The sequence below is a fragment of the Equus asinus genome, unplaced genomic scaffold (genome assembly GCF_041296235.1).
Source record: "Equus asinus isolate D_3611 breed Donkey unplaced genomic scaffold, EquAss-T2T_v2 contig_803, whole genome shotgun sequence".
NCBI lineage: Eukaryota > Metazoa > Chordata > Mammalia > Perissodactyla > Equidae > Equus > Equus asinus.
This window is the reverse complement of record NW_027225520.1, coordinates 3,014,447-3,037,970: the sequence shown is the minus strand read 5'-3', so window position 1 is coordinate 3,037,970 and position 23,524 is coordinate 3,014,447. Positions and strand designations below refer to the sequence as shown.

Sequence of the window (23,524 nt, the reverse complement as noted above, 5' to 3'; positions counted from 1 at the left end):
CAGCAAACTCTGGGCCGCCGAAGCAGAGCACATGAACTTAACCACTATGCCACTGGGACAGCCCCCGGTTCCTACTTCTAAGATTTAAGAGCCATAAGAAGTAAATAAATATGAAAGTACTTGGTAAGAATTTGGTGTTGGGGCCAGCCCCACGGCTCATGTTGAGGTGGCATTGGCGTCCCATATAGCACAGCCTGAGGCACTCACAACTACAGTCTACAACTATGTACTGGGGGGCTTTGGGGAGAAAAAAGAAAAGATTGGCAACAGATGTTAGCACAGGTGCCAATCTTTAAAAAAAATAATAATAATTTGGTGCTGATAAGTAGGCAAGAAGTAAGAACTACTTACTTCTCACGGTTAACACTCTCGAGCTATACTGCCTAGATTCAAATCTCGGCTCTGACTTTCCAGTATGTGATCTTCGGCAAATTACCTAATCTCTTTGTGCCTCCATTTCCTCATTTGCAAAACAAAGATAATGATTGTAGCTACCTCATAGGGTGGTTGTGAGGATTAAATTAGTTAATATATGTGAAGTGCTTAAAATGGTGTTAGGTACATAGTGAGCTTCATAAATGCTTTCTGCTATCCTACTGCTGCCGTTATCAGTGTCACTGTTACTGTCACTATGGCCTTCCTCTTCTAATCTGTTGTCTGATTTTTACATGCCAGGTCCTGATAGAAGGCCTCGCATCACTGGATTCCAATCCAAAAAGTCCATGGCCGTGTTTTTCAAACCTCATGCCGTGGATGTTTTGTTTAGATAGAAGGCAGATTCCTGGGGCCTCACCCCATTAGGTCTTCCAGACCAGCCGTAAATACAGATTTCAGACAGGCTGCGTAGTCCCAACGCAAGTTGTCCATGGCCACGCTCAGAAGAAGTGTTCTGTAGAACTTGTAGCTGTGCGTGTGTTTCTGTTTGGGACTTCACTGCCTTTGAAAGACTGTAATTGTCTAAAGTGTAACCTCTGAAAGAGTGGAGGTTATTATAATTTCACTAATAATAGTAATAATGAAGAAGATGCTATCATAAATATTTAAAGTGCTGCCTGCTTAGTTTTGTCTTAGGTGCTGTGTCTCCAGTTGTGGTGGTGCCTTCAATGCTCCTTTTGCAGGAAGGGGGCTATGGTGTTGAAAAAGGTGTCCCGACCTTACTCATGGCTGCTGGCAGCTTTGATGACATTCTGGCCATCACTGGCTTCAACACGTGCTTGGGCATGGCCTTTTCCACAGGTAAACTGATCAGTTCATGTGTGCTGTTCTCTTATGCTCTAGCGACATAGATATGATGTTGTGAGTGTGGCATATTTCCTTGATAATTGATTAAGGCAAATTAAAATAGAAAAAGCAACTCCAAGAGTTAGTTCTATACCTAAGGAGAAACCAGTGGCTTCTTGTCTTTACTCCCTTCACCCTCTAAATATAAAATGCTCAAGTACTGTGGTAGGTGCGTGAGGGGGCTTCAAAAGAGCAAAGTCGAAAGAAGGAGAACAGCTTCTGCATGCAGCCACCCGGGAGGGTCAGCCTTCGAGACTGCGCACAGAGGGTGAGCAGGTGTTTCAGTGAGCACAAAGGACAAAGTAGTCCAAGTGGGAGGGACAGTTTCTGTTCTCTCGTCTTTAACATTTTAGGGGAAATAATTATTTTAATGTGTATCTTATTAATACTTAATAACTGTCTGATACAGACATATTTTGTTTTAAGTAGTAATAAAACAGGAACTTAAGGCATTTTTTCCCTACTGTTATTCAACACCTTTATTATCCTTTGGGACAGCACACATTTAAGTTCACTTTTTAATCTGTTTCCAAGACTGGAAGATAAGATTTGCAATTTCATATTATTGACAAAATGTAATTGTGGGCTAAGTTTAGCTTCAGATTATTTAGTGGGAACACACCTTAGAAAGTCTTGTGTTCTCAGTCTCTCTGCCCCATGGTTATCCTCCCATTTTATGACTATATTTGACGTATGCCAATTACCTAGTACTTCACCTCTTCCCACACCCTGAAGTTGCCTTACGTCTAGTCCCCACCGTGTATCACTGGTGAATTAATCTTCTCAAAGCATTGTTTTGATAGTCTTACTTTCTTGTTCAAGCACCAGCAAGGATTCTCTATTACCAATTAGGTCGAATCTACACCCTTGTCTCTATTTTAACTCTACTGTACCTGTCCAATCGTACATTCTCCCTGCTTCCTGGTATACACCTTTAAAACAATAGTTCTCAGCCTCAGCTGCACACTATAATTACCTGGGAACTTTTTAAAAATACTCATATGTGGGCCCTACCTTAGGCCACTTAAATCATAATCTTTGGGAATGGAAACCACAGCTTTAGAGCAACAGAGTTTGCATTAAAATCACACAGGAGCAGGGTAGGGAGGGCCGTGGGGAGCGGCTGCTGGGGTTTTCATAATCTGAGGGGTGGGGGTGGGGGTGGGGCTAGCCTGAAGAACCTTCCTACTTGACAATACTCTGTACCCTCTGCCCTGCCCTACTAAATGCAGTCCTTAGACCATCTGGATAGGAGCTACCTGGAGCCTCTTTAAAATGTGGATCCCAGGCCCGGCCAGACTTACTGCATCAGAATTTTCAGAGGTGGGGCCCAAGAAGTCTTTTTTTCTTTTAAACAATCTTACTATACGGGAGACTGAAAGTGGTTAGTTACTTTCTACACATTTATAGTAAATTATTTACTGTAATATCTTGCAACGTATACTATTATCACAGATAAATGTTTTTGACAGTCACACTATTACCTAATAGAGAGCTGTCCTAGCTAAATAAAACTACTACAGAGGTAATCATTTTTTTAAATACAAGAGATAATTGAAACTGTAGGGGAGGAAAAACCGTTTCCCACACCAGGTTCGTTGACTGGGGCCCTGTAATCAGACTGACAAGAGACAGACTAACAAGAGAAAAACAGTTTATTAACGTGTGCATTGTGCTTACACAAGACCTCAAAGATGAGTAAGTCAAAGGAGCGGTCAGAATTTGGGCTTGTTCAGCATTTTAGCAAAGAACAATAATTATGTGGAGAAGCACAAGATAAAGGAGCTTTGAGCTTCTAGAGGCAGCAAATTGTGGGAAAAGAAACATATGGGGACCTAACGGTAGATAAGGGCTTGTTTTAGCAAAGTTTGTGATGTGAATTCCTCTGGTGCTGTCTTGGGGCTGATAAGGGCCCATAAGTGTCCCAAGTTGTCTCAGTGATTAACTTCTGTCCTTCCTGGTAAAAAGGAGAGGGGACACCTTTATGAATGTATGTCCTGCTTTTGGGCAAATAGTGAGAGGGCAGAGAGCTTTTCTTATATCTGCTTCTTCTCAATTGCCTTCAACTCAGAATAATCCTTATGCCCCAGTGGCATATTTGGGGTGACATATTGCGTACTCTAAACCACAATGACAAAAACCCACAATAACTAGTTAGTACATTTTTTCTTAGAATAGTGTGTGAAGAAGGGCTTTATGTGTTGAACAACTTTTTTTTTTTTTTTGAGGAAGATTAGCCCTGAGCTAACATCTGCTGCCAATCCCCTTTTTTGCTGAGGAAGGCTGGCCCTGAGCTAACATCCTTGCCCATCTTCCTCTACTTTATATGTGGGACGCCTACCACAGCATGGCTTGCCAAGTGGTGCCATGTCTGCACCCGGGATCCAAACTGCCAAACCCTAGCCGCCAAAGCGTAATGTGTGAACTTAACCATTGCACCACTGGGCCGGCCCCTTTGAGCAACTTTAATATAATTTTCTGCACAATGTGTTCACAAAGTTTTTTTAATTAAAGTTTCCTAAGTTCTGTATGATATGGGGGAAAATATTGGTTCTACTTACCTCTCTATTATTTCAAAGAAGCTGAGTAAGAAATAAAGATTCTTCTAAGAGCAATTTCAAAAATAATTTGTTTTCAGTTTGCTTTTAGAATAAACATTCAAGAAGGAATGAGTCCTTTACACTCATCATAGTAAGAAAAGATTCTTGATTTTAATTCTCAAATTAAGTTCCTGTATTCTATACATATCAAACCTACTAAAATCAGTGTACATTTGTTATTTTAAAATCAGGCTCGTAGGGCCAGCCCTGTGGGGTAATGGTTTAAGTTCGTGTGCTCTGCCTTAGTGGCCCAGGATTCGTGGGTTCAGATCCCAGGCACGGACATAGCGCTGCTCTTCAAGCCATGCTGTGGCGGTGTCCCACATAAAATAGAGGAAGACTGGCACAGATGTTAGCTCGGTGACAATCTTCCTCAAGTAAAAAGAGGAAGATTGGCAACGGATGTTAGGTCAGGGTCAACCTTCCTCACACAAAAAAAAATCAGGCTATTAAATGGCTGTTTGAAAACTAGATCAGTCTACTCACCCAGCCTATGCATATCATACCAATTAGCTCTGAATCATGAATTTTATCTTTCATATTTTCTTAGGCCCTTTAGGTAAAGTTTTTTGAAGTAAATGTACAAAAAAGTGCACAAATCATAGTTTATGCCTATTTTGAAGTTTATCTCTAATAATGCATACCTTTCTTATAAGATAGGCCCATTTTATTAGACACTTTAAGTCACATATATTTAAGACTGTGGAGAGCAGGAAATATCTGTAAACTTTTCCTTCTGTGTAATCAGATGCTTTGTGTGATGATTGAAGTAAAGTCTTTGTATTTATGGATTTAGAGTTCTGACTGAAGATTTTTTTTTATGTGTGTCTAAGGTTCCACGGTTTTTAATGTCCTCAGAGGCATTTTGGAGGTAGTAATTGGTGTGGCAGCTGGGGCTCTTCTTGGATTTTTTATTCAGTACTTCCCAAGCAGTGACCAGGTAAAGGAAACCATCTGTGGGAAAGTCGTGCTCTAAAATGTCACGGGAAAACATTCTGGAACACTCCCTCAGAGCCATGTGAAGGACGTGATTTAGCAAATGACCCCCATTTTAAAACTGCTTGCTGCTCTGTCAGTGCTGTCTGTGAGGCTTAGGAAGACAGCTAAACCTTGAAGATGTTAATGCAGTCCTGGGATTTTCTTCTCCTATTTATATTCTGTACACTTCAGCTTGCACTGTAAAACAAATAACATGAATTCCAAACTAATAGGATATGCAAGTCTTATTTTTATTTTCATTTTTTTGAGGAAAGATTAGCCCTGAGCTAACATCTGCTGCCAATCCTCCTCTTTTTGCTGAGGAACACTGGCCCTGAGCTAACATCCGTACCCATCTTCCTCTACTTTATATGTGGGACGCCTGCCACAGCATGGCTGGACAAGCAGTGCATAGGTTGCACCTGGGATCCGAACTGGCCAACCATGGGCCGCCGAAGTGGAACGTGCGAGCTTAACCACTGCGCCACCCAGCCAGCCCCGCAAGTCTTATTTTTTTAATTAATTTATTTTTTATTTTTATTATTATTCATAATACTCAACTAAATCAAGATATAAAATGGTTCTTTGGGCCCACGGTTTTAGTGTCAAAATACCTTAGATTCTAATACTATCAAATAGATAGACCTTAACATTTCATTAAAATATAGTCTCTTTCTCACCGAGTAGATTGAAGTTCTTTACTGTACATAGTGATTCTTAATGAGAAACAAAGGCTTGTTTGTTTTCCTTTACCCTCTTTAGTCTCTTCTGATAGGTAAACATATAAAAACCTTTTCTTTTCTAAAAGAATTGGTGTTATTTTGAGATTTCAGAGCATTTTGAATGGAATTCAAATCTTAACTGAAGTAAAACTTTAATTAAGAAAATTAATGTTTGCATTATCAGAATGTATGTTGATTTGAATTTTTATTGTGCTGCAAAAAAACTCCAAGTAAAATAGTCTGTAAAAGATTTTATGAATGCATAAAAGAAAATTCAAGGATTTTCTAATTATGCAACAAAGTACAAAGAAAAATGATGGCTTACATTTTGTTGCTTACTGTGTATAAAATGACAGGTGAGTTGAGTAAAGTCCCGCTGTGCTCATCAGGGCAGCGACTATCTACATGCAGCTCCAGCAGACACAGGACATTTCCAGAGACAGTACAGACATAGAAATTTCCAGCATCACTGATCGTTCTGTTGGGAAGCGCTGATCTAGTGCAATCCACACAATAACCCATGAAGAGAATACCTTTAATATGACCATTTCACTGCTGAGGCTCAGGGAGAGATGACTTAAACAAGGTCACGTAGCTAGAACGCCGTAGAGCTGGGTATGAACTCAGTTCATCCACTGCCAGGGCCTGTGCGCTTCCAGTCGAACCCTTCTAAGGACCTGCTGCCTTCTAAAGCAATCAAGAAGTTTAAAGGCTGAACAGGGACAAGTAACGAAAGAGAGGAGCACATTGCTTAGATTTTAAAAATCAACACCACAGACTCCTCTCAGTCTACAGCCACCTAGAGTTTCTTGGTATTCAAAGATTTAGAAAGAAGAACTGGAGAGCATCACATTAAAGAGTAAATAGAGAACCTAAAAATAATAGAGATATCATATCTTTAAGCTTCACAAAAACCCCATGATGTAACTGCTTTCAAGGAGGAGGAAACAAAGCTTGGAGAGGCTAAGTAATATGGCCACTGCATAGCCAATGGTGGGAAAGAGCTTGCATTTTAACCCTAATTTGTCCACTTCCAAAGCCCACACACTCTTTTCTGCTGCTCCGTTCAGCCCTGCGGACTTCTGCGTCAATGACTTCAGAGGAGGCTCACTGAGGTTCCTGAACGGGGAAGCTGCGTTTGTACACATGCTAACTCTACTTTTGTTAAGGAAAAGAAAGTAAATGTTATGTCATGCATTTATGTGCACAGATACAGACATTTTTATTTTCTACTAAGTCCTGAATATGGAAAAATCAATAATTAAAAATCAGTTCTATGAAATAATTGAGCTAATCCACGTTTTTTCTCCTCAAGGACAAACTTGTATGGAAGCGGGCGTGCCTTGTTTTGGGGCTGTCTGTGCTGTCGGTGTTCAGCAGTGTGTATCTTGGTTTCCCTGGGTCAGGAGGACTGTGTACGTTGCTCATGGCTTTCCTTGCAGGCATGGGATGGAGCAGTGAAAAGGTGAATTTCATTTTAAGTTCTTCTTCTCATGACTACTTTCTGATTAGATTAGTTTTTTTCCAGATACTTTCATAATATCAAGTTAATAAAATTAATCATAAGAGCTATTTTCTGTACATATACAAACGTATGCCCAAATGCACACATACACTTCCTTTTTTCCTGTTACATACCAATCTATAACTTGATGTTTTTACTTAAAATGTATCATGGTCATATTTCCATGATGCCTCCCTTATTCTTTGTAAGGGTTGCAGAGTATTGCATTGTATAGCTGTACTGTACTTTATTTAACCAGTTTCCTGCCTAAATTTAATTTAACAGACATTTAAATTGTTTCTAATTTTCTGCCAAGACAAAAAGTGCATCAATAAAATATCCTTGCATATACCACTAAGACACTATCAAGTCTAAGAAGCACCATTATTTTACATGCCACCAAGAGAGAAAAAGAATGCTGCCAATTAAACTATGACATCACTTCCTAATTTCAGAAATGAAAAAGTGTGTTTCTTAAAATCAACAAAATATAGCATATCTTTGAGTGTATCTATAGGATTAATTTCTAGAAATAGGATTTCTCTATGAAAGAGTATGCACATTGATACTTTTGATAGTATCAATTTGCCCTTTTTTTAACGTATGCTTTTTAAAAATTTTTTGGTGAGGAAGATTGGCCCTGAGCTAACAGCTATTGCCAATCTTCCTCTTTTTTTCCTCCCCAAAGCCCCAGTACGTAGTTGTATATCCTAGTTGTAGGTCATTCTAGTTCTTCTATGTGGGACGCCGCCACAACATGGCCTGACAAGCGGTGTGTAGTAGGTCTGTGCCCAGGATCCAAACTGGTGAACCCAGGCCGCCAAAGCAGAGTGCACGAACTTAACCACTCAGCCATGCAGCCAGCCCCTTGAGTTGCCCTCTTAAACAGCAGTACCAATTTATATTCCCACCAACAGTTTGTGAAAGGATCTGTTTTTCTGATCTGTGTACTTTCAATCTTTAGATATTTTGCTAATCTGACAGGTGAAAAATGTTTCTCATTATTGATCTGATTTGTATTTCTTTACAAGTGGAGCTAATCATCTTGTCATATATTTACTAGCCAGTTTATTCAAAAGCCTGTGCCCATTTTTTATGATTGTCTGTTTTTCTTACTGACTTTCAAGATCATTAAAATTATTCATTTCCTTTATGTGTATTATGGAAATTAGCTGGTTGCCATTTATTTAATTTCAAGGTACATTTTTATGGATTTGAACTTGAGAGGATCATATACTATTCTGCTTCATGAAGAAATTAGATGTGGGTGACCTAAACTAAATACACATATATCATTTGGGAAAACCAAAGACAACTGTTGAAAATAATTCAGCTTAAAATAATACTACATGAAAAATATATGTTGATTATCAGTCCTGAGGTTGGGTGTGCAGTGCCCTGCAGGTGAGCGGTCTCTGCAGAGGTCTGTAGAGGCAGGGCTTCACTGTGGGCACATGGCACTCCGTTGGAGGCTTTCACTCTCGGGAGGCAAGACATGTGCAGTTGGGCATCCCTTTGCTGTAGAGGAGGGTGGATTGGTGGGGCTGCCTGGAGCCTTGTGTAGATAAGGGACTGAGGCCCCAGGAAAGCAGGCCGCAGTGGATTGGGCTTTGCAGGCAAGGAGCAAGGCTCTGCAGAGCCCTGCTGCAGGCACTGCATGGGCCCAGGGCTGCTGCGTCCTCCTGGGGAGGCTTGGCTGTAAGGCTTATTTCAGGTCTACTTTTTTTTCCTTAGCAGCACCCGTATTATTAAATTCTCCTTTGTGATTTCACGTAACTTAACATCTGACAAGAGGAAAGCTAAAACATAAACTTCCCAGTATAAATTGGGTCCTCTTATCATCCCTCATCTCTTGTAAACATTTGCTCTTGTCAAAATTTGCTTTTCCGTGGCTTCACTTTCCTTGCAGGCCGAGGCAGGTGATCACACATTGCTGTTCAGTCTCGGGTCTGATCTCGGCTCCCTGGCTCCTCGCTGAGCGCTCACTGCTGAGTGCCTTCCATCCTGCCTGGGCTGCTGACCAGCGCACTGCTCTTGGAGCACTCTGGCCCCCTTGTCCGGGACAGAGCTCGCAGTCTTCACTCCGTGAAGGCATGCCACTGTGTGTGCACTGTGACCCTTGTCGAGCATCTGGGAGCTTGCCTGACATTAGCATTTTACAAACTGTCCCTTCACTTTTGAATGGTAACCTTTTTTAGCATTTAAAAAAATAAATTACCAAAGAGAATATTGTTTAGAATAAAGTTTATTTGATTTCTGAGTATGAAAGCGGTATATGCTTATTGTAGAACTTTGAAAAATTTTTTAAAAGTCAGATAAAAGGAAAGAAAAAATGATTTGTAATTTCTCCACCTAAAGCCAACAGCTCTGTAAACTATTTTGGTTTATTTCCTTTCATTTATTCAACAGGAAAATTCTCAAATATGCTTGTAGTAAGTTTCTTCAAATTGAATTTTATAGGTAAATGCTTTCTGTTGTCACTTGTTTAAAAGTCTTCAAAAATTACAACCAACTCATTATATTATACTGTCATGGGTGAAAAGAGGGAAGAGAATTAATCAATTTTTATTGCCACTCCGTATGGCCCTGTGCTAGCCAGTGAGGGGATATTCTCATTTATTCTCATCAAAAAAACCTTTGAAAAAATATTACCATTTACATTTTATAGAGACTGTAAGTCAGAAGGACTTAAATAACATGTCCAAGGTCACAAAATTAGAAAGTGGCACTGGGATTTAACTCAGGTTTATCGACTCCAAAGTGACCAGAATATACCATCATTGTGCAGGGCACGTTTTTATGTTTCGACATCTATTCGAATAACATATAGCAAGTGTATTAAAAACATTATACTTCCAAACTTTGCAATTTCAGATTGTTTGTAAATTAATAAATGATAGGATAAAAAATAAACAGTGAAAAGGAACCATATCATTTGGAATAGAACATAAAAGAGTAGTTTTAGCAACAGACGTCGAGGGGAAGACGGGTGCCCACCGCAAGTGGACGTGAGCCACTCGCGCAGAAGACAAGGGAGGGGGCCCGGCCAGTTCCGGTTACACGATTCTTCAGAAAACGAGGATGTGAGTCATGTAGAAAAGACCGTTATAAACCAAACAAATCATCTGTTTTTCTGCATTTGCCATAACTTTGCCTGAATTGCCAGCAGCCTGGCTGATTACATAGAAGATCAATGTAATCCCAAAACCCGGAGAGAGAACTGACAGCTTTTTTTTTCATATTTACCTCTGGTTAATCTCCTATGTATGTCTCTTTACACACACACACACACACACACACACACACACACGTGGATGCACCATAAGCTTTTTAAAACCAGTCTCTGCTATTTTAAATTATGCTGAAATCCAATATCGTTTCCTTAGGGCAGATTCTTAATGCTAAATTTTTTGGGTCAAATAACATGAACATTTTTAGGTTTTTGACACGTATTACCAAACTGGTTGCTTTCTAGAGTTGTATCCATTTACTTTTCCACCAGTAATATGTGAGGTACCTATATCATTACATCGTCATCAGCTTAGAATAATGTTTATCCAACTTTAGCACCACCTGGAAGTCTTGTTAAATTGGACTTGTGGACCCCACTCCCGAATTTCTGATTTAGTTAGACTACGGTGGGGCCTGAGAATGTGTACTTCTGATCAGTTACCAGGTGATGCTGATGCTGCTTCCCTGGGGACCACACTTTGTGAAACACTGCCTTAGAATATTATTGTTTTTAATTTTTATCCTTACTGATAGTCAAAAGTGGTATCTTTTTTTGTTTTATGCCTCCTTGCTTAACAATAAAATTGAATGCTTTTTCATATATTTAGCTATTTGTATTTTTTCTTTTTCTTTGATAGGTTTTTTGTCCATTATCTCCTAAAGTTGAATGTACTGATTATATATACGATATTAGCCCTTTGTGCCTTTTTTTATTGTTCATTTTTAACACACAAATATCTTATAGTTTCACGTGGTCCGATCTATCAATCTCTTATTATGACCTTTCCTCAGTTTATTTTTTCTTAAAGATTCCTTTCCTAGTGAAATCTTACCTATGTTATCTCATTTATTCTTTGCAATAACCTTGAGAGGTAGATATGAGACCCATTTTACAAATGAGGATACCAAGGCCTAGAGATAGTAGATAGAGTGCCTAAGGTCACCAAGCTAATAAGTGGCAGAGCCAGGATGAAAACACACTGTTTGAGTATATGAAAATGATTTCCTAAAGACAGGGTAAAAAAACCTTCATTGAATCACTTATATGGCAGACACTCTCCATATCTTTTCTAATTTAGTACTCAGGCAAGTCCCTACTTCTGGAGGCACCAAATCAATGAGTCCAGGTTTTGGACTGCTTTTCCTCCTTGTTCCATGGTGTAGCATAGGGTCTGAGCACTCAGACTTCCTGGATTAAGCTCAGCCCTACACCTGAGTAGCTGTATGCCCATGTACAAAGTATCTGACTTCTCAGTCTTCGATTTCCATATCTCTCAAGTGGGGAATGATAATAGCAACAACTTCATAGAGTGGAGGATTAAGTGAAATAATCTATATAAGGCAAAGTGCTTAGTCAGAACACACTAATAATTTTTATGACTATCTCTGAGCAGCACAATGTAATAAAAAGAGCATAAAATTTAATCTATGGAAATTGGGATTCCAGTCCCAGAGATTCTACTGTCTAGATGTGTAATCCCAAGCAAGTCACTTACCTTCTCTAATACTCAGTTTCCTCAACTGTACACTGAAAAAAATAATAATAATCACTAAAGAATTATTGTGGCTATTATGTGGGAAAATGGAAATAAAACACTTGTAAACTCAGTGCTGTAGCTATATTGTTGTTGAATTATGCTTTGACAAGCTACAATATTTTATAAAATTTTGTTTGCGCCTGTAGTTTTCTGACATTATCTCATACTTTCCTGCTTGGTTTTCCTTATAATCTTGCCATTATTGTATTCAAATGCACTCACTTTTTTAAGGCCTTTTTCATCTATATTTTTCATCTGTTTTCAAATGCAGTGCTTCTTCTGATGACTTTAACAGCTACAGGATGTTTTTCTTGATATATTTTCAATCTTCTGAATCTTGAAATCTTCTCTCTAAGAAGAGAAGTGTCAGCTTAAGTAGATATTTAACTCATGATGAAACTTCTGTTTCTCTTAACTTTCTCTTTTTGTCCATAATGGAAAGTGATTTCCATTGTTGAAGATTCTTACTAATGGTGCATACAGATAGGTAAAGTGGCCTTAACTTTCAGTGGACACCACAGTCTTCATTCCTCTGAACTCATGTCTTCTTTTGTACTTAGCCTATTTGATGACTCCTTTTTCTTTCTTTTTTTTTTCCTGAGGAAGATTCACCCTGAGCTAATATCCATTGCCAATCTTCTTCTTTTTATTTTTGCTTGGGGAAGATTGTCACTGAGCTAACATCTGCACCAGTCTTCCTCTACTTTGTATGTGGGTCACCACCACAGCATGGCTGATGAATGGTGTAGGTCCACGCCTGGGATCTGAACCTGCAAACCTGGGCCACCAAAGTGGAGTGTGCCAAACTTAACTACCACACCACGGGGCCAGCCCCTCTATTTTCTTTATAAACAGATTCATTTTAGTTTTGAAGTTACAAAAAAACCCACAAGAAGGTACATTGTGGCTCCTCTCTCATCTTTAAGTTTTACAATATATAGGGCCATGTCTGATATTAAATTAGTCTACAGTATTACAATCAAAAACCAAATCGTGGGGCCAGCCCTGGTGGTCTAGTGATTAAGTTCAGCATGCTCCGCTTTGGTGGTCTGGGTTCAGTTCCCAGGCACAGATGTACACCACTTGTCTATCAGTGGCCATGCTGTGACAGCAGCTCACATACAAAATAGAGGAAGACTGGCAACTGATGTTGGCTCAGGGCGAATCTTCCTCAGCGAGAAAAAAAAAAAAAACCAAATTGTGGCCTTTGTCCAAGTTTAGAAATAAAAACAATTTGATAGAGAAAACTCAATATGCCTCTGCCTTCATTGGAGTTCTCAGTACATGAAATACTTTCGAGGACTTCTGTTAAGCCATTAGTCATGGCAACAGAAGGCTAAGTAACCTAAAATTAATAGAGTTGATTTTTGTTCTTTACAACTATGGATATCAGCTAAAGTCTGAACTTTAGCTATGATATACTCTAAAAACTAAATTAAAAAGTAAAATTTAAAGATATGTAGAAGGGTGGCATCTGGACCTTAGTTTGGCAGACGATTCACTGTCATTAAGTGATAAAGGATCTTGGACGTTATCTAATGTAAACCTCTCATTTTACAAATGAGGAAAATTAGGTGCTGAGAGGCGAGTGGCTTGCAGTTGGTGTGTGGCAGAATTTGAACCTCAGTCATGATCTGATTCCTTACGATGTGAAAACATAACTTTATAATGATATAGGAATAGAACTATATAAATAAATCAACCAACCCCTCATATACGGTGTCTTTAAACATTTATAAACTAAGAGGAAATAGAATCTTCACCTTAATAAACATACCAGAAATAACAAAAATTAAGAAAATAGGGAAACGAGGTAATCCTCCTTTGTCAAACTGCTGAGTACGTAAATGAAAGTATAGATCCTTAGATGTGTAAAAATGGTAAAAAAATGTTAAAATGTCGTTCAAAAACATAGATTCTTATTAGTTGATTGAAAAAATCTGTTAAATGTAAATTCTTAGACACTGTTAAGGGTACTGCTAAATTGCCCTACAAAAAAAGCATTATCAATTTGCTCTCCTACCAATTGCTTAGTTTCCTTACAGTCTTATAAATACTAGACATTATTAAAACTTTTTAGTGTTTTTTTCCAATATGATGGCTCCCCCCCCAAAAAAATATATGGTATATCATTTTAATTTGTGTTTCTCTGATTACTGAGTTTTAGTATCTCATGTTTTTTGGCCCTTGTGTTTCTTCTGGTACAAATTACTTGTGTGTATGCCTTGCCCATTTTTCGATTAGGTTCTATGTCTTTTTCTTATTGATTGGATATTGCTCCTTATTCTGTTACACATGGTACAGATATTTTCCCCTGGTTTGTCACCTATCCTTTTTTATGGTTTCTTTTGCCACAAAATATTTTCGTTTTATTCTAGTCAATTATGTCAATCTTTTCCAAGGGTTTTTGTATTGTGTGTCATAAAGTTAGTACTTATATCAATTAGGGTCTTAGAAGGAATGAGAAACCATATAGTAACTGGAATAGGGAAAGCTTATTATTAACCATACTAGGGATTGTCTTGTAAGATGTAAAGAGGCCCCTAAAGAATATAGGAATAGCAGCTATAAACCCCTAGGGCTGAGATGCAGCATCCGCTTCCACCTCCCCACCCCACCCCACCTACTTCGGCACCCAGGGCTGAGAATCCAAGCCTTGTTAGAGCCTTGGTTCACTGGATGGCAGAGAAGTCACCATGGTACCCTGCCTGCAGAAGTTGCTGGAAATCTACCCTCTAAAGGTGTATGGGGTGGTATGTTGCCCAGGGCAGTTGGCTATGAAATCACCCGAGGAGGAGGCTGGGGGCAGCTGCTGACCGCTGAGTGCTGCTGGCCGCCATACACCCTAGGAGCCTGGCTCTGGAGAAGCCACCCGGGCTGCAGGACCCGGTGCGGAAGCATCCTGCTAGGAGGAGCCACCGAACCAGACGAGCGCCTTCCTCTTGGAGTAGCTCTTGGGCGCCCTCTAGTGGCAAAATTTAATATGGTCCAGCTAGCAAAGGGGAAAGACTTAAAAGGGTCCAGCTCCATCTTCTTTTTTTTTTTTTTTTTGAGATTTTATTTTTCCCAAGCCCCCCGGTACATAGTTGTGTGTTTTTAGTTGTGGGTCCTTCCAGTTGTGGCATGCGGGATGCCACCCCAGCATGGCTTGTTGAGCAGCGCCACGTCCACATCCAGAAATCGAACTGGCGAAACCCGCGGCCGCCAAAGCAGAGCGCGCGAACTTAACTACTCGGCCACTGGGCCAGCCCCTGGCTCCATCTTCTGCAGAGCAACAATTGAAAGGAGGATTTGGAGCCGAGGGGCAGTAAGTTAATAACTGGCACAGCACTTCACTATACCGGAATTTTATTTTTGTGCATGATTTGAGATAGTCATAAACAGTATTCTTTTATAATAAAATAAAATTGGAAACAACTTAAAGGTCTATTAATAAAGAAATGGTTGAATAAACTATGGTACTTCCATATCATACATTATTATGCAGCAATAAGGTGCATTTCTAGATATATGTATAAATATTACAAGATCTTTTAATCATATTGTTGAGTGAAAATTAACTATAAAGTAATACTAAGTATTATGGACACACACATCATGTATTCAGAAGTCGAAGTCCTCCTGAGATGACTTGATGAGATTCTTTATAGTTAACATCCTTTTGCAAACCAACACCAACGCACCTTATGTAATACCTTAACTGTTAGAAGTATCTTTATGCAATTTTTTGCTGTATTCTAGCTACCTTCTTATTTATAGATGCCACATAGATAAAGCCTATCTCAGGTCAAATTGACTCAGATTTCAAATTAGTAAAATTCTTAGATCTTCTAACTTCACATAATAAAAATCCCTGTATGTGTATGTGTGTTTCTTTTAGGCAGAGGTTGAAAAGATTACTGCAGTGGCCTGGGATATCTTCCAGCCCCTTCTCTTTGGACTGATTGGAGCAGAGGTATCTATTGCATCTCTCAGACCAGAAACTGTGGGTGAGAATTTCAAAGTAGTGTTTTTGCTAAAATCAACTTTTTATATTCAGTTGTAGTATCTGTAGTAGGTTTATATTTGGTGGTTCCCATTGTCACAATTATATAAAAAGTTAATACTGATCTTTTAAGCAGTTGGTTAGAAAAGAATGTTTGTCAATCTAAGACAGTAAATTTTATGCCTTCAATATTGTTGCTTGTAAAGAAAAGTGTCGCTCTTAACTACTATCAAGAAAATGCAGGCCTTAAAATTTTTTTCCAACGATAAGAATGTTCATCTAGGCTTGTCCTGATCAAGGGCCAGAATTTTAAAGATAATTAGGCAGTTCTATAATATGTATCCATGGGATAGAAATGTTTGTTCATTCATTCTTTTATTCATTCATACATTCAAAAGCCATCATATTAAAACTGTTGACTTTTAGTACCATACTCAAAAATTAATTTGTACACGTATACAGATGGTCCCCGACTGACGATGGTTTGACTTAGGATTTTTTGACTTTACCATGGTATGAAAGTGATATGCAGTCATTAGAAACCATACTTCGAATTTTGAATTTTGATCTTTTCCCCGGCTAGCGATATGCCATATGATCCTTTCTCGAGATGCTGGGCAGCCGCCAGTGAGCTGCAGCTCTAGTCACCACAGGATCATGAGGGCAAACGACCCATACACTTCTACCCTTTCTGTTTCTCAGTTTCAGTAAGTATTCAAGAAATTACATAAGATAGTGAACATTTTATTATCAAATAGGCTTTGTATTGGATGATTGCCTAACTGTAGGCTAATGTAAGTGTTCCTAGTACATTTAAGGTAGGCTAGGCTAAGGTATGATATTTGGTAGGTTAGGTGTATTAAATGCATTTTTTTCTTTTTCTTTCTTTCTTTCTTTCTTTTGGTGAGGAAGATTGGCCCTGAGCTAACATCTGTTGCCAATCTTCCTCTTTTTGCTTGAGGAAGATTGTCGCTGAGCTAACACCTGTGCCAGTCTTCTTCTAATTTGTATGTGGGATACCGCCACGGCATGACTTGAGAGCGGTGCTAGGTCCACACCTGGGATCCAAGCCTGGGAACCCTGGGCTGCTGAAGCGGCAGGTGCGAACTTAACCACTATGCCACCAGGCCAGCCCAAAGTGTATTTTTGACTTACAATATTTTGACTTAAAGTTGACTTTCAACTTATGATTGGTTTATCAGGATGTAACCCCATCGTACATCAAGAAAGACCTGTACTCATTATTTCCTTCTTTTCTTGCATCACAGTATTATTCCGTCCATACTAGGGATCCCATCCCTGCCACCTCCTTCTAGATCTCACACAGAGTCTCCCCTTTTTCTGACACATCTTCAGATATCCTTGTCACAGCTTTCTCTTCTGCAGAATTGAAACAGATTTTAATCTCTCCTATCTTAAAATAGTATCTTTCTATTCTGACGCATGTGACAACATAGATGAACCTGAGGACATTACACTGGGTAAGATAAGCCAGTTACAGAAAGACAAATCCCGCATGATCCCACTCCTGTGAGGCATCCAGAGGAGTCAAATTCATAAGGACAGAAAGGAGAGCGGTGGCTGCCAGGGTTTAGGCGGGGAAATGGGGACTTGCTGTTTAATGGGTGTAGAGTTTCAGCTTTGCAAGATGAAAATGTTCTGGAGATTGGTTGCACAAAAATGTGAGTGTTTAACTTAATGCTGCTGAACTGTACACTTAAAAATTGTTAAGATGGTAAATTTTACGTGTATTTTACCACAGTCAAAATTTGAATAAATATATATACATATATATATATATATCCCTTCTTCATTTCACTTCCCCCCTCACCTACCACTCTCTCTCTCTCTTCCTCTTTTCAAACTTTTCTAAAGAGGTAACTGTGTCCCCCTTTTCCATTTCAACTCTCATGCCCTCCCTCAGAACATTTCAGCCCAGCTTCTGCCCCATTCCACAACCAGCCCCGCCCTCACCACGGTCGTATTGCTGGATACACGAAATACGTGTTAGTCTTGACTTGACTTGATCTCTCAGCAGCATTGGACGCTATTGACCTCTTTACAACACTTTTTACGTTGAATTTTTACATTTTCCAGTGCCCTCTGAGTCTTCCTTTACACTATATATGGCTTAAGTGCTGCTCTTCCTCCAAGTTCTTTCAAAAGATTTCTACACTTCACGCTGGGTATCATTTCTCTGAGCTCAGCTACACTCAGTGGCTTCGATTATAAACTATGTAATTGCAAAATCTTTATCTCGAATTCAACATAGCCAGTTGCTGCTTGGACATCACCACTTGTAAATCCCACAAAACTTGAGGCTCAGTGTGTCCAAGGCTTCCTCATCATCCTCCCCAGACTGCTCCCTCCTGGGAATGGGATCGTCCCTTTTGTATCTTGTACTTAAGGCAACAAATACTTTTGAAAATCTACCACGCTGGGAAAAATACCCTCCAATAAAGAGCCACAGAACCTTTTCATAAAGAAACCATGTTGCAGATTCACAATAGAGCATCAAGCAATGTCTGTCTGGTGTTTTACCAGCCTCTTGAACTTGAGAAAGTTATTTATCCTTTCTGATCTTCATTTTTTTTCAACTGTAAAGTGAGAATAATTACTCCACAGGTTGTAAAGACTAAGTAAAGAGATGCATTTAAAGCTTAATACAGAACCTAGCACAGAGCAAGCACTCAACAAATGTTACTTTTTCAAAAACCACCCTATTACCTAGTACTCACCTTAGCTTTGCCTTTCTCAGGTCCGGTAGCTTGCCTTGCCCTAGTCACAATCTCTTATTTTGCAAATCAGAATGAACTTACCTTTATCAGCAAAGGATTCTGAAGGACTGAACGAAGTAGCTGTACACATCAGCCAGGGTGATGGGCAGTCAGTGCACACACCAGTATGGGGAAACAGGTGTAGAAGCCAGTGTCTATTCTGACTGGTCAGTGCCCAGCCAGCTCTCTTCTGACTGCCTGATTGCCTCCATACTTGCTGATAAATATTTTGAATATCACCTCTGGTCTTATCCTCTGTAAAGAATTCTCAACCACTTTGATGAAAATATTAAGTTTTTTCTCTTCTGCGCCCTCTTACCGGTATATTTACACTGCACTCACCTTTTGGTTCTTTATGTTTCTGTCTTCCTCTGACTTTGGAGTTCATGGAGGCAAAGTCTGTACGTTATGCGTGTTTGGGTATCAGAACCTAGTCCAAATTCTGTTATGCGTAGTTATAGTTTAATAAATTCTTGTTAAATAAACACATGGGAAAAAGTGTGGTTCTTGCTATAAAGCATAAGATAAATAACATTCAAATCTCCTTTGTGGAAATTCAAATATATTTAGTTAATTTCTGGCTTTAATTTAGGGCAAATACCTTCTTTTAAACAAATGGTCTGATTGATCCTTAATATTGATGTTTTGACAAATTATGCCTAATCATTTTTGTCTTTTTAATTTTTTAATGTTTTTAGATTATTTCTGTTGATAGAATTTTGAATCAATAATCAGGAGATTCCATTTCTTCCCCAGTATTTCGTTATGTCTAAAAATTGAGTATTTCTTACAGGCCTTTGTGTTGCCACCCTGGGTATTGCAGTACTGATACGAATTTTGACTACATTTCTGATGGTGTGTTTTGCTGGTTTTAACATAAAGGAAAAGATATTTATTTCATTTGCATGGCTTCCAAAGGCCACAGTCCAGGTAATGATGGATCTTAACTCCTATTTCAATATGATCCCTTAAAATTTTGAATAAGAGGGCTTGTCCAAATTTGGTGAACAAAAGTAACTAAAGTTTGATTTATGAAAAGAATTTTTACTAATCTACTCTAAAAGTTTTATTTTTGGTATGCTGATTCCTTTAATATGATGGCTCATTTAAATTTCTTTAGATCTCCAGGGTACAACTGAAAATCCAATAAATCCCTATGTTACTAGAAAGCAGTAGTAGAGGGAGGGAAGAGTTTGAATTTTCATCAGTCAGAGCTCTCTGAATCACCTAGAGATTTTTCGTTTTGATGTCTTCTAAGAAGAGAGTGAAACAGAAATAGCGCGGCCCATGTTAGTGTTTGGAAATACTTCACTGTCAATATGATTGATGATCAGTTATGCTCAACCTCGGTCTTTATATATAATGGAGAAAGATTTATTGAGAAACAACTCAGAAAATGCTTTATTGATTTCCTAGATTATTAGTTAATATTAAATTTTTCAAACTAGCTGTACTTCCTGTCAGTTGTCTCAATCACATGACCCAAAATTTGTGCACTCTAACAAGGCACTAACAGGTGCTTGAAATTATTGACCATGCATTTGGTAGAATACCTATAATTGCTAATTAAATTAGAACTGTATAGATTATCATTTGTTGCAAATAGCCCTGATTGTATTGTATATTTTCAGACTAATTATAGCAAACAAGATCTAACTGTTGCATCCTTGATTATTTTGCAATTATTTAAATATGTAAATTTCTATTTCATGAGATGAAAATCAGATATTTTTAATTTAGGAAACTTTGAGGGTTGTGTATGCTCTGTAACTATATGCCAGATTTGGTGTGGCTATAGGTTTGGGCATTATCCCAGAGAAGTTTTTTTTTCATCAGACTTTGAAAGATGTCTGGGACATAATGGCTAAGAATACTGTGAGGTTTATATGGTACAATAAGTGGAATAGTTTCTCCCTCAGTGTCTCCAGCTTCTACACTACTTCTGGTAACTTTATTAGGTAACTATCAAAATAATTACTCTAGTAGCTTTGGTTTGAAAGATTTGTTTCTAAAGGTTAAAATTTGAAAGACAGCACTTTCCTGCTGTCAAAGCAAATTTATAATAAGGAGAAATTATCTTGGATGTGGTGAATAATGTATGTACTGTGAAGCAAGTATTGTATGGAATTTTCTTTTTTCTTCTTTTGCCACTGCCTAAGAAACAAGACTTTCTTGTATGTTTTTTTCCATATTAGTGTTCTTCAAACTTTTTGGTCCATGACCTGCTGTAAGAAATATATTTTAAATCACAATATATTTTAAATCAGCATACCTACAAACCTCAAAACATACACACACAACGGAGAACTGAAAGAGAAATATACATTGTAATGAGTGCAGTTCTTGCCAAGAATTCTTGAAATGTTGAATTAGTTATGGTACAAGGAACCTGAAATAACAAAGAGCCCTCACATACAGGGACTAAGTGAGATAGATTTTTCCTTCTCTCCCACCAGCAGTCCAGCATGGACACTCCAGAGCTGGCAGGGTGACACTGTCCTCAGCATGTGCCTTCCATCAGTTCACCATTTCTCATCAGGGGGAAGGGGAAAAAGAATGATGTGCAAGTGTCCATTTCTCTTCAGGGAACAATCCAAAAGTAGCATTTATCACTTCTGCTCACCTCTCAGTGGCCAGAACTTAGATATATAGCTTCATCTAGTTGCAAAGAAGGATGAAAAAAAGTCTTGGTTTGGACAGCAATGTGACCAGCTAACACTCAGGAGTTCTAGTTTAGAAGGGAAAAGGGGCATTCAGATATTTGTGGGCAATTAGTAGTCTCTGCCATTGTGTCTCATCCACACCAGCATTCTCTCTTCTGATTCATTGTCCTAGAGGACAACATTGTTGTGTTTTGTGGAATAAGGGAATAACCAGATTGATTAATATATTATTTTCCCAAGTGCACTAATATGGCATTTTGCCTCTAAAAGAAAATGAAGGTTTTCATAATACTTCCCAGTAGACAAATTTTAAATAAAACATTTCACCAAGACCTAAGGCAAAGAGTTCACCAAATACCTAATAAGATTACCTTCAAGTTTTGACAGTGCCTACCACTTTCAGGTTTCTTTATGTTTAACAATTAGTTTAGCTCTATAGCAATACATATTCTTATGTTTTTTCATTTAAAACTTTGCCATCTTCCAGTAAGTATCACTAAACTTTTTTTAAAAGATTGGTATCTGAGCTAACATCTGCTGCCAATCTTCTTTTTTCTTCTTCTTCTTCTCCCCAAAGCCCCTCAGTACACAGTTGTGCATTCTAGTTGTGAGTGCCTCTGGTTGCGCTATGTGGGACGCCGCCTCAGCATGGCCTGATGAGCGGTACCATGTCCACCCCCAAACTAGCAAAACTCTCAGCCGCTGAAGTGGAATATGCAAACTTAACCACTCGGCCACAGGGCTCACTGCACTTTTTCATCTTGTTCTTTTTTAATTCCAGATTCCTGAAGATAAAAGAGTGAGATGACCAGTGACTTTCTTTACTCATAAGGAATTTAGTATACAGAATCGTCTTATAGTCAATTATATCATGAGGCTGTATTTACCTTGTGTTTTGAAATATATTTGCCTGATATTTTTGTAACCCTGCCTTCTGCAACTAAGTACATATGAATCACCATCCCTTCCCCATGCCAGGGCAGGAGAATTTTCAGAATACCAAAACCAATTGCAGTACACTTTGAAAGAAAGAACTTTCTTAGTTGAACAAAAGAACAAGCAGTTTGTTTTTGCAAATGATAAAATAATTCACCTTTTTTCTATGTGCCTGTCTTATATGCCTGTGTCCAACTTTACCATTAAACTTTTACAGGCTGCAATAGGATCCGTGGCCTTGGACACAGCAAGGTCACATGGAGAGAAACAATTAGAAGAATATGGAATGGATGTGTTGACAGTGGCATTTTTGTCCATCCTCATCACAGCCCCAATTGGAAGTCTCCTCATTGGTTTGCTGGGCCCCAGGCTTCTCCAGAAAGCTGCACATCAAAATAATGATGGAGAAGTTCGAGGAGAGCCCTCTGAAGAAGTTTAGAGGTGAAAAGAGAGAATGCTAAATATATGATTAGAAAGCTGTACCAGAGGCTGCTTTTATCAAGATAGATATTGAAATATATAATATTTAAGCTTAAAATGTAACAGAACTTAAAGTGTGGTTATTTCTTTAAACAGCATTTTCAGCCATTACCCTTTCCATGTAGGTGGTAATGTTCTACATTTCTAGCCTGATTTCTCTATCTTCTTCTTTTTGCTTCAAACACTCCATCATTATCTTAATCTGTGTGGGGAGAAATACTCTTTAATGTACTACCACGATATCAGATTAACAGGGGAAAGACCGAGTTCGGTGTGGCGTTCTGCTGGCCAACAGCTCGCTCTGAGTGACTGTTGCCGCCACAGTTTTATGATGCGTGGCCACCTAGCCTCTCATGCCTTGAGTTGTTTTTGGATCCTCTTTTCTTTTTAAATACATTGTAATCTCTCATCAGTTTCTCCCCTCGCTTTCCCTGTTAATCTGCCTCTTCTCCATTTCTGCCCCTCTTACTACCTTTCTGTGAAGTATTGTAACTGATTGGCCCCACCAAAATTTTTATGTACACAAAGTATCTTCATTGGCTCTTCCTCTTGCACCTATTTGGATGACAAAAGCCCTCATTCAACTTCCTGCCTGGCTCCACAGAGTCCCCCACTTCAGTGGCCCCTCTGAGTTTGCCTCCCGCTAAGACGTGCCCTGGTCTAGCCCTTTCTTAGTTGTTTCTTGTGACCCACGTCTTCAGGCTCTTCCTGTTCTCTAGGTGACAGAGAGCCAATTTTCAAATCTATGCCACTCTCAAGAATATCATATTAATCAGGGTAAGTTAAGCTGCTATAATGAAGAAACAAGAAATACAGTACTTAAAAGAAA

General features: G+C 38.8%; 1 pseudogene; it reads left to right on the top strand.

Annotated features, from left to right (window-relative positions):
* The window catches only part of LOC139044385 (sodium/hydrogen exchanger 9B2-like), a 42,098-nt pseudogene extending 19,335 nt beyond the window's left edge, over nt 1–22,763 (top strand).
* Nucleotides 22,764–23,524: the final 761 nt, after the last annotated feature.